A 9,538-nucleotide genomic window follows, 5' to 3' on the forward strand; every position below is an offset into this window, starting at 1 on the left:
TGCTGCTTCTGCTCATGGCAGTGCTGCTTCTGACAAGGCTGTTCTTTGGTGGGCCTAGGTGACATCACAATCTCCATGGTTACATACACAACAAAGGTCAGATGTTGTTTACACCTGGCCATGCCAGTGGTATTGAGTAGCATATCACAGTGCTAAGGGTCCTGGATGCAACAATCTTTCAATGGGGAATAGCCGCACTGAGTTTGTCAAGTGCACCCATGTTTGCAACTCCAACAATACACACATATGTATGTATGTATGTATGTAATGTATGTATCTATCTATCTATCTATCTATCTATCTCTTTCTCTCTTTCTATATGTATATATATATATATATTTTTTTATTTATTTTTTTTCTTTTAAATATATATATATATATATATATATATATATATATATATATATATATATACATATATATAGAGAGAGAGAGATGGAAATACTTTTTTAAACATGTTTTCACCTTTTTTTTAACCTTCTTTTTTTCTTCTCTCCATGTTTTCCTTCTTTCCTCCTTTTTTCCTATGCTGCTGCTTCTTATTTTTCTTCTTTTTCAGACCCTATCATTGCACTATTGCTTATTCAATACCACCAGCAGATGGAGACACTATATTACAACATTAGTTGTGAGCAGCAGTTTGTACAAACAAATGCCTCATAGCTGATGTCCTATCCATTATTGCAATGGATGGTTGGCTGGCAACATTTGTTTTTATTATTCCAATACCACAGTACCAATGCATGGTCAATCAACAGCAATGACACCCCCATGTCAATTAACAAGATTCAGCACCCACTACCTGAAAGACAGCTACCTATCATCTCATGTCCAACCTGCACAGGTGTGCTGGTTGCTGAGCTTATTCAATTAAAGAGGACATTCAGCAGCAGCAGTCCTGTGCCTGGTCGCTGCAACAGGGGCCAGACACAAGCGGCACCACCTATTGTCTTTTGCCTGCAGTAGGGGCCCACTGGACTAGCCAGCAAGCAGCTGCAGCAGTAAATAAACAGGTAATCTTTCTTTCCAACACTGAACCCTGGTGGTGCACTTAATATATGCTACCAGATAGGGGACATATCAGATAGTAAACTGATATAAACAGACACCACATTTGATACCAGCCAAAAGGAAGAATGAGAAGTGATAACTGTGAAAGGGGAGGAACCAACGCTGTCCCCTTCACATGCACCATCACTACTTGTAGGAAGGTAGGCTGGCTGGGTGGCAGTCACCCACCAGTACACACAGCAGGCCCTAAACCCATATCATTATTGCTAAGCAGGAAGATGGGAGTCCATTTCACTCTGATGGACCATTTTTAAATGCAATCCATAACCTGGCTTTGGCAGGAACCCTTCTTACTCCTCCTACTTGCATTTGATACTGGGTTTAGGATCTGCATAGGAAACACACACACACACACACACAAGCACACACTTACCTGTGTTGCCTGCTGACGCCTCCTTGGCTGTCCCCAAACGGTATAAAACCAACAGCCACGGGAAGCTGTAAGGATAGAGGACATACCTGCATCCTATTGGACTCACTTGTCTTGGTTAAATCCAGCTTATTTGAAAACTTATGGTGCTGCTGCTTCTGATCATGGCAGTGCTGCTTCTGACAAGGCTGTTCTTTGGTGGGCCTAGGTGACATCACAATCTCCATGGTTACATACACAACAAAGGTCAGATGTTGTTTACACCTGGCCATGCCAGTGGTATTGAGTAGCATATCACAGTGCTAAGGGTCCTGGATGCAACAATCTTTCAATGGGGAATAGCCGCACTGAGTTTGTCAAGTGCACCCATGTTTGCAACTCCAACAATACACACATATGTATGTATGTATGTATGTTGTATGTATGTATGTATGTGTATCTATCTATCTATCTATCTATCTATCTCTTTCTCTCTCTCTATATGTGTATATATATATATATATATATATATTTTTTTTTTTTTTCTTTTAAATATATATATATATATATATATATATATATATATATATATATATACATATATAGAGAGAGAGAGAGATGGAAATACTTTTTTAAACATGTTTTCACCTTTTTTTTACCTTCTTTTTTTCTTCTCTCCATGTTTTCCTTCTTTCCTCCTTTTTTCCTATGCTGCTGCTTCTTATTTTACTCCTTTTTCAGACCCTATCATTGCACTATTGCTTATTCAATACCACCAGCAGATGGAGACACTATATTACAACATTAGTCGTGAGCAGCAGTTTGTACAAACAAATGCCTCATAGCTGATGTCCTATCCATTATTGCAATGGATGGCTGGCTGGCAACATTTGTTTTAATTATTCCAATACCACAGTACCAATGCATGGTCAATCAACAGCAATGACACCCCCATGTCAATTAACAAGATTCAGCACCCACTACCTGAAAGACAGCTACCTATCATGTCATGTCCAACCTGCACAGGTGTGCTGGTTGCTGAGCTTATTCAATTAAAGAGGACATTCAGCAGCAGCAGTCCTGTGCCTGGTCGCTCCAACAGGGGCCAGACACAAGCGGCACCATCTATTGTCTTTTGCCTGCAGTAGGGGCCCACTGGACTAGCCAGCAAGCAGCTGCAGCAAATAAACAGGTAATCTTTCTTTCCAACACTGAACCCTGGTGGTGCATTTAATATATGCTACCAGATAGGGGACATATCAGATATTAAACTGATATAAACAGACACCACATTTGATACCAGCCAAAAGGAAGAATGAGAAGTGATAACTGTGAAAGGGGAGGAACCAACGCTGTCCCCTTCACATGCACCATCACTACTTGTAGGAAGGGAGGCTGGCTGGCAGCCTCCCATACACACTCTGGCTGGGTGGCAGTCACCCACCAGTACACACAGCAGACCCTAAACCAATATCATTATTGCTAAGCAGGAAGATGGGAGTCCATTTTACTCTGATGGACCATTTTTAAATGCAATCCATAACCTGGCTTTGGCAGGAACCCTTCTTACTCCTCCTACTTGCATTTGATACTGGGTTTAGGATCTGCATAGGAAACACACACACACACACACACACAAGCACACACTTACCTGTGTTGCCTGCTGACGCCTCCTTGGCTGTCCCCAAACGGTATAAAACCAACAGCCACGGGAAGCTGTAAGGATAGAGGACATACCTGCATCCTATTGGACTCACTTGTCTTGGTTAAATCCAGCTTATTTGAAAACCTATGGATCTGCTGCTTCTGCTCATGGCAGTGCTGCTTCTGACAAGGCTGTTCTTTGGTGGGCCTAGGTGACATCACAATCTCCATGGTTACATACACAACAAAGGTCAGATGTTGTTTACACCTGGCCATGCCAGTGGTATTGAGTAGCATATCACAGTGCTAAGGGTCCTGGATGCAACAATCTTTCAATGGGGAATAGCCGCACTGAGTTTGTCAAGTGCACCCATGTTTGCAACTCCAACAATACACACATATGTATGTATGTATGTATGTATGTATGTATGTATGTATGTATCTATCTATCTATCTATCTATCTATCTATCTATCTCTTTCTCTCTTTCTATATGTATATATATATATATATATATATATAGAGAGAGAGAGAGAGAGAGAGAGAGAGAGAGAGAGAGAGAGATGGAAATACTTTTTTAAACATGTTTTCACCTTTTTTTTTAACCTTCTTTTTTTCTTCTCTCCCTGTTTTCCTTCTTTCCTCCTTTTTTCCTATGCTGCTGCTTCTTATTTTTCTTCTTTTTCAGACCCTATCATTGCACTATTGCTTATTCAATACCACCAGCAGATGGAGACACTAAATTACAACATTAGTTGTGAGCAGCAGTTTGTACAAACAAATGCCTCATAGCTGATGTCCTATCCATTATTGCAATGGATGGTTGGCTGGCAACATTTGTTTTTATTATTCCAATACCACAGTACCAATGCATGGTCAATCAACAGCAATGACACCCCCATGTCAATTAACAAGATTCAGCACCCACTACCTGAAAGACAGCTACCTATCATGTCATGTCCAACCTGCTCAGGTGTGCTGGTTGCTGAGCTTATTCAATTAAAGAGGACATTCAGCAGCAGCAGTCCTGTGCCTGGTCGCTCCAACAGGGGCCAGACACAAGCGGCACCACCTATTGTCTTTTGCCTGCAGTAGGGGCCCATTGGACTAGCCAGCAAGCAGCTGCAGCAGTAAATAAACAGGTAATCTTTCTTTCCAACACTGAACCCTGGTGGTGCACTTAATATATGCTACCAGATAGGAGACATATCAGATATTAAACTGATATAAACAGACACCACATTTGATACCAGCCAAAAGGAAGAATGAGAAGTGATAACTGTGAAAGGGGAGGAACCAACGCTGTCCCCTTCACATGCACCATCACTACTTGTAGGAAGGTAGGCTGGCTGGCAGCCTCCCATACACACTCTGGCTGGGTGGCAGTCACCCACCAGTACACACAGCAGGCCCTAAACCCATATCATTATTGCTAAGCAGGAAGATGGGAGTCCATTTCACTCTGATGGACCATTTTTAAATGCAATCCATAACCTGGCTTTGGCAGGAACCCTTCTTACTCCTCCTACTTGCATTTGATACTGGGTTTAGGATCTGCATAGGAAACACACACACACACACACACACACACAAGCACACACTTACCTGTGTTGTCTGCTGACGCCTCCTTGGCTGTCCCCAAACGGTATAAAACCAACAGCCACGGGAAGCTGTAAGGATAGAGGACATACCTGCATCCTATTGGACTCACTTGTCTTGGTTAAATCCAGCTTATTTGAAAACTTATGGTGCTGCTGCTTCTGATCATGGCAGTGCTGCTTCTGACAAGGCTGTTCTTTGGTGGGCCTAGGTGACATCACAATCTCCATGGTTACATACACAACAAAGGTCAGATGTTGTTTACACCTGGCCATGCCAGTGGTATTGAGTAGCATATCACAGTGCTAAGGGTCCTGGATGCAACAATCTTTCAATGGGGAATAGCCGCACTGAGTTTGTCAAGTGCACCCATGTTTGCAACTCCAACAATACACACATATATATGTATGTATGTATGTATGTATGTGTATCTATCTATCTATCTATCTACCTATCTCTTTCTCTCTCTCTATATGTATATATATATATATATATATATATATATATAATTTTTTTTTCTTTTAAATATATATATATATATATATATATATATATACATATATAGAGAGAGAGAGATGGAAATACTTTTTTAAACATGTTTTCACCTTTTTTTTACCTTCTTTTTTTCTTCTCTCCATGTTTTCCTTCTTTCCTCCTTTTTTCCTATGCTGCTGCTTCTTATTTTTCTTCTTTTTCAGACCCTATCATTGCACTATTGCTTATTCAATACCACCAGCAGATGGAGACACTATATTACAACATTAGTTGTGAGCAGCAGTTTGTACAAACAAATGCCTCATAGCTGATGTCCTATCCATTATTGCAATGGATGGCTGGCTGGCAACATTTGTTTTAATTATTCCAATACCACAGTACCAATGCATGGTCAATTAACAAGATTCAGCACCCACTACCTGAAAGACAGCTACCTATCATGTCATGTCCAACCTGCACAGGTGTGCTGGTTGCTGAGCTTATTCAATTAAAGAGGACATTCAGCAGCAGCAGTCCTGTGCCTGGTCGCTCCAACAGGGGCCAGACACAAGCGGCACCACCTATTGTCTTTTGCCTGCAGTAGGGGCCCACTGGACTAGCCAGCAAGCAGCTGCAGCAAATAAACAGGTAATCTTTCTTTCCAACACTGAACCCTGGTGGTGCACTTAATATATGCTACCAGATAGGGGACATATCAGATATTAAACTGATATAAACAGACACCACATTTGATACCAGCCAAAAGGAAGAATGAGAAGTGATAACTGTGAAAGGGGAGGAACCAACGCTGTCCCCTTCACATGCACCATCACTACTTGTAGGAAGGTAGGCTGGCTGGCAGCCTCCCATACACACTCTGGCTGGGTGGCAGTCACCCACCAGTACACACAGCAGGCCCTAAACCCATATCATTATTGCTAAGCAGGAAGATGGGAGTCCATTTCACTCTGATGGACCATTTTTAAATGCAATCCATAACCTGGCTTTGGCAGGAACCCTTCTTACTCCTCCTACTTGCATTTGATACTGGGTTTAGGATCTGCATAGGAAACACACACACACACACACACACACACACACAAGCACACACTTACCTGTGTTGCCTGCTGACGCCTCCTTGGCTGTCCCCAAACGGTATAAAACCAACAGCCACGGGAAGCTGTAAGGATAGAGGACATACCTGCATCCTATTGGACTCACTTGTCTTAGTTAAATCCAGCTTATTTGAAAACTTATGGTGCTGCTGCTTCTGATCATGGCAGTGCTGCTTCTGACAAGGCTGTTCTTTGGTGGGCCTAGGTGACATCACAATCTCCATGGTTACATACACAACAAAGGTCAGATGTTGTTTACACCTGGCCATGCCAGTGGTATTGAGTAGCATATCACAGTGCTAAGGGTCCTGGATGCAACAATCTTTCAATGGGGAATAGCCGCACTGAGTTTGTCAAGTGCACCCATGTTTGCAACTCCAACAATACACACATATGTATGTATGTATGTATGTATGTATGTATCTATCTATCTATCTATCTATCTATCTCTTTCTCTCTTTCTATATGTATATATATATATATATATATATATATATAGAGAGAGAGAGAGAGAGAGAGAGATGGAAATACTTTTTTAAACATGTTTTCACCTTTTTTTTTAACCTTCTTTTTTTCTTCTCTCCCTGTTTTCCTTCTTTCCTCCTTTTTTCCTATGCTGCTGCTTCTTATTTTTCTTCTTTTTCAGACCCTATCATTGCACTATTGCTTATTCAATACCACCAGCAGATGGAGACACTAAATTACAACATTAGTTGTGAGCAGCAGTTTGTACAAACAAATGCCTCATAGCTGATGTCCTATCCATTATTGCAATGGATGGTTGGCTGGCAACATTTGTTTTTATTATTCCAATACCACAGTACCAATGCATGGTCAATCAACAGCAATGACACCCCCATGTCAATTAACAAGATTCAGCACCCACTACCTGAAAGACAGCTACCTATCATGTCATGTCCAACCTGCTCAGGTGTGCTGGTTGCTGAGCTTATTCAATTAAAGAGGACATTCAGCAGCAGCAGTCCTGTGCCTGGTCGCTCCAACAGGGGCCAGACACAAGCGGCACCACCTATTGTCTTTTGCCTGCAGTAGGGGCCCATTGGACTAGCCAGCAAGCAGCTGCAGCAGTAAATAAACAGGTAATCTTTCTTTCCAACACTGAACCCTGGTGGTGCACTTAATATATGCTACCAGATAGGAGACATATCAGATATTAAACTGATATAAACAGACACCACATTTGATACCAGCCAAAAGGAAGAATGAGAAGTGATAACTGTGAAAGGGGAGGAACCAACGCTGTCCCCTTCACATGCACCATCACTACTTGTAGGAAGGTAGGCTGGCTGGCAGCCTCCCATACACACTCTGGCTGGGTGGCAGTCACCCACCAGTACACACAGCAGGCCCTAAACCCATATCATTATTGCTAAGCAGGAAGATGGGAGTCCATTTCACTCTGATGGACCATTTTTAAATGCAATCCATAACCTGGCTTTGGCAGGAACCCTTCTTACTCCTCCTACTTGCATTTGATACTGGGTTTAGGATCTGCATAGGAAACACACACACACACACACACAAGCACACACTTACCTGTGTTGTCTGCTGACGCCTCCTTGGCTGTCCCCAAACGGTATAAAACCAACAGCCACGGGAAGCTGTAAGGATAGAGGACATACCTGCATCCTATTGGACTCACTTGTCTTGGTTAAATCCAGCTTATTTGAAAACTTATGGTGCTGCTGCTTCTGATCATGGCAGTGCTGCTTCTGACAAGGCTGTTCTTTGGTGGGCCTAGGTGACATCACAATCTCCATGGTTACATACACAACAAAGGTCAGATGTTGTTTACACCTGGCCATGCCAGTGGTATTGAGTAGCATATCACAGTGCTAAGGGTCCTGGATGCAACAATCTTTCAATGGGGAATAGCCGCACTGAGTTTGTCAAGTGCACCCATGTTTGCAACTCCAACAATACACACATATATATGTATGTATGTATGTATGTATGTGTATCTATCTATCTATCTACCTATCTCTTTCTCTCTCTCTATATGTATATATATATATATATATATATATATATATATATATATATAATTTTTTTTTCTTTTAAATATATATATATATATATATATATACATATATAGAGAGAGAGAGATGGAAATACTTTTTTAAACATGTTTTCACCTTTTTTTTACCTTCTTTTTTTCTTCTCTCCATGTTTTCCTTCTTTCCTCCTTTTTTCCTATGCTGCTGCTTCTTATTTTTCTTCTTTTTCAGACCCTATCATTGCACTATTGCTTATTCAATACCACCAGCAGATGGAGACACTATATTACAACATTAGTTGTGAGCAGCAGTTTGTACAAACAAATGCCTCATAGCTGATGTCCTATCCATTATTGCAATGGATGGCTGGCTGGCAACATTTGTTTTAATTATTCCAATACCACAGTACCAATGCATGGTCAATTAACAAGATTCAGCACCCACTACCTGAAAGACAGCTACCTATCATGTCATGTCCAACCTGCACAGGTGTGCTGGTTGCTGAGCTTATTCAATTAAAGAGGACATTCAGCAGCAGCAGTCCTGTGCCTGGTCGCTCCAACAGGGGCCAGACACAAGCGGCACCACCTATTGTCTTTTGCCTGCAGTAGGGGCCCACTGGACTAGCCAGCAAGCAGCTGCAGCAAATAAACAGGTAATCTTTCTTTCCAACACTGAACCCTGGTGGTGCACTTAATATATGCTACCAGATAGGGGACATATCAGATATTAAACTGATATAAACAGACACCACATTTGATACCAGCCAAAAGGAAGAATGAGAAGTGATAACTGTGAAAGGGGAGGAACCAACGCTGTCCCCTTCACATGCACCATCACTACTTGTAGGAAGGTAGGCTGGCTGGCAGCCTCCCATACACACTCTGGCTGGGTGGCAGTCACCCACCAGTACACACAGCAGGCCCTAAACCCATATCATTATTGCTAAGCAGGAAGATGGGAGTCCATTTCACTCTGATGGACCATTTTTAAATGCAATCCATAACCTGGCTTTGGCAGGAACCCTTCTTACTCCTCCTACTTGCATTTGATACTGGGTTTAGGATCTGCATAGGAAACACACACACACACACACACACACACACACACACAAGCACACACTTACCTGTGTTGCCTGCTGACGCCTCCTTGGCTGTCCCCAAACGGTATAAAACCAACAGCCACGGGAAGCTGTAAGGATAGAGGACATACCTGCATCCTATTGGACTCACTTGTCTTAGTTAAATCCAGCTTATTTGAAAACTTATG

At 41.9% G+C, this 9,538-nt stretch overlaps 1 pseudogene; it reads right to left on the reverse strand.

Annotated features, from left to right (window-relative positions):
- Positions 1–2,639: 2,639 nt before the first annotated feature.
- On the reverse strand, positions 2,640–2,742 carry LOC130348381 (U2 spliceosomal RNA; annotated as a pseudogene).
- Between the last annotated feature and the right edge of the window lie 6,796 nt (positions 2,743–9,538).

The sequence above is a fragment of the Hyla sarda genome, unplaced genomic scaffold (assembly GCF_029499605.1).
Source record: "Hyla sarda isolate aHylSar1 unplaced genomic scaffold, aHylSar1.hap1 scaffold_880, whole genome shotgun sequence".
NCBI lineage: Eukaryota > Metazoa > Chordata > Amphibia > Anura > Hylidae > Hyla > Hyla sarda.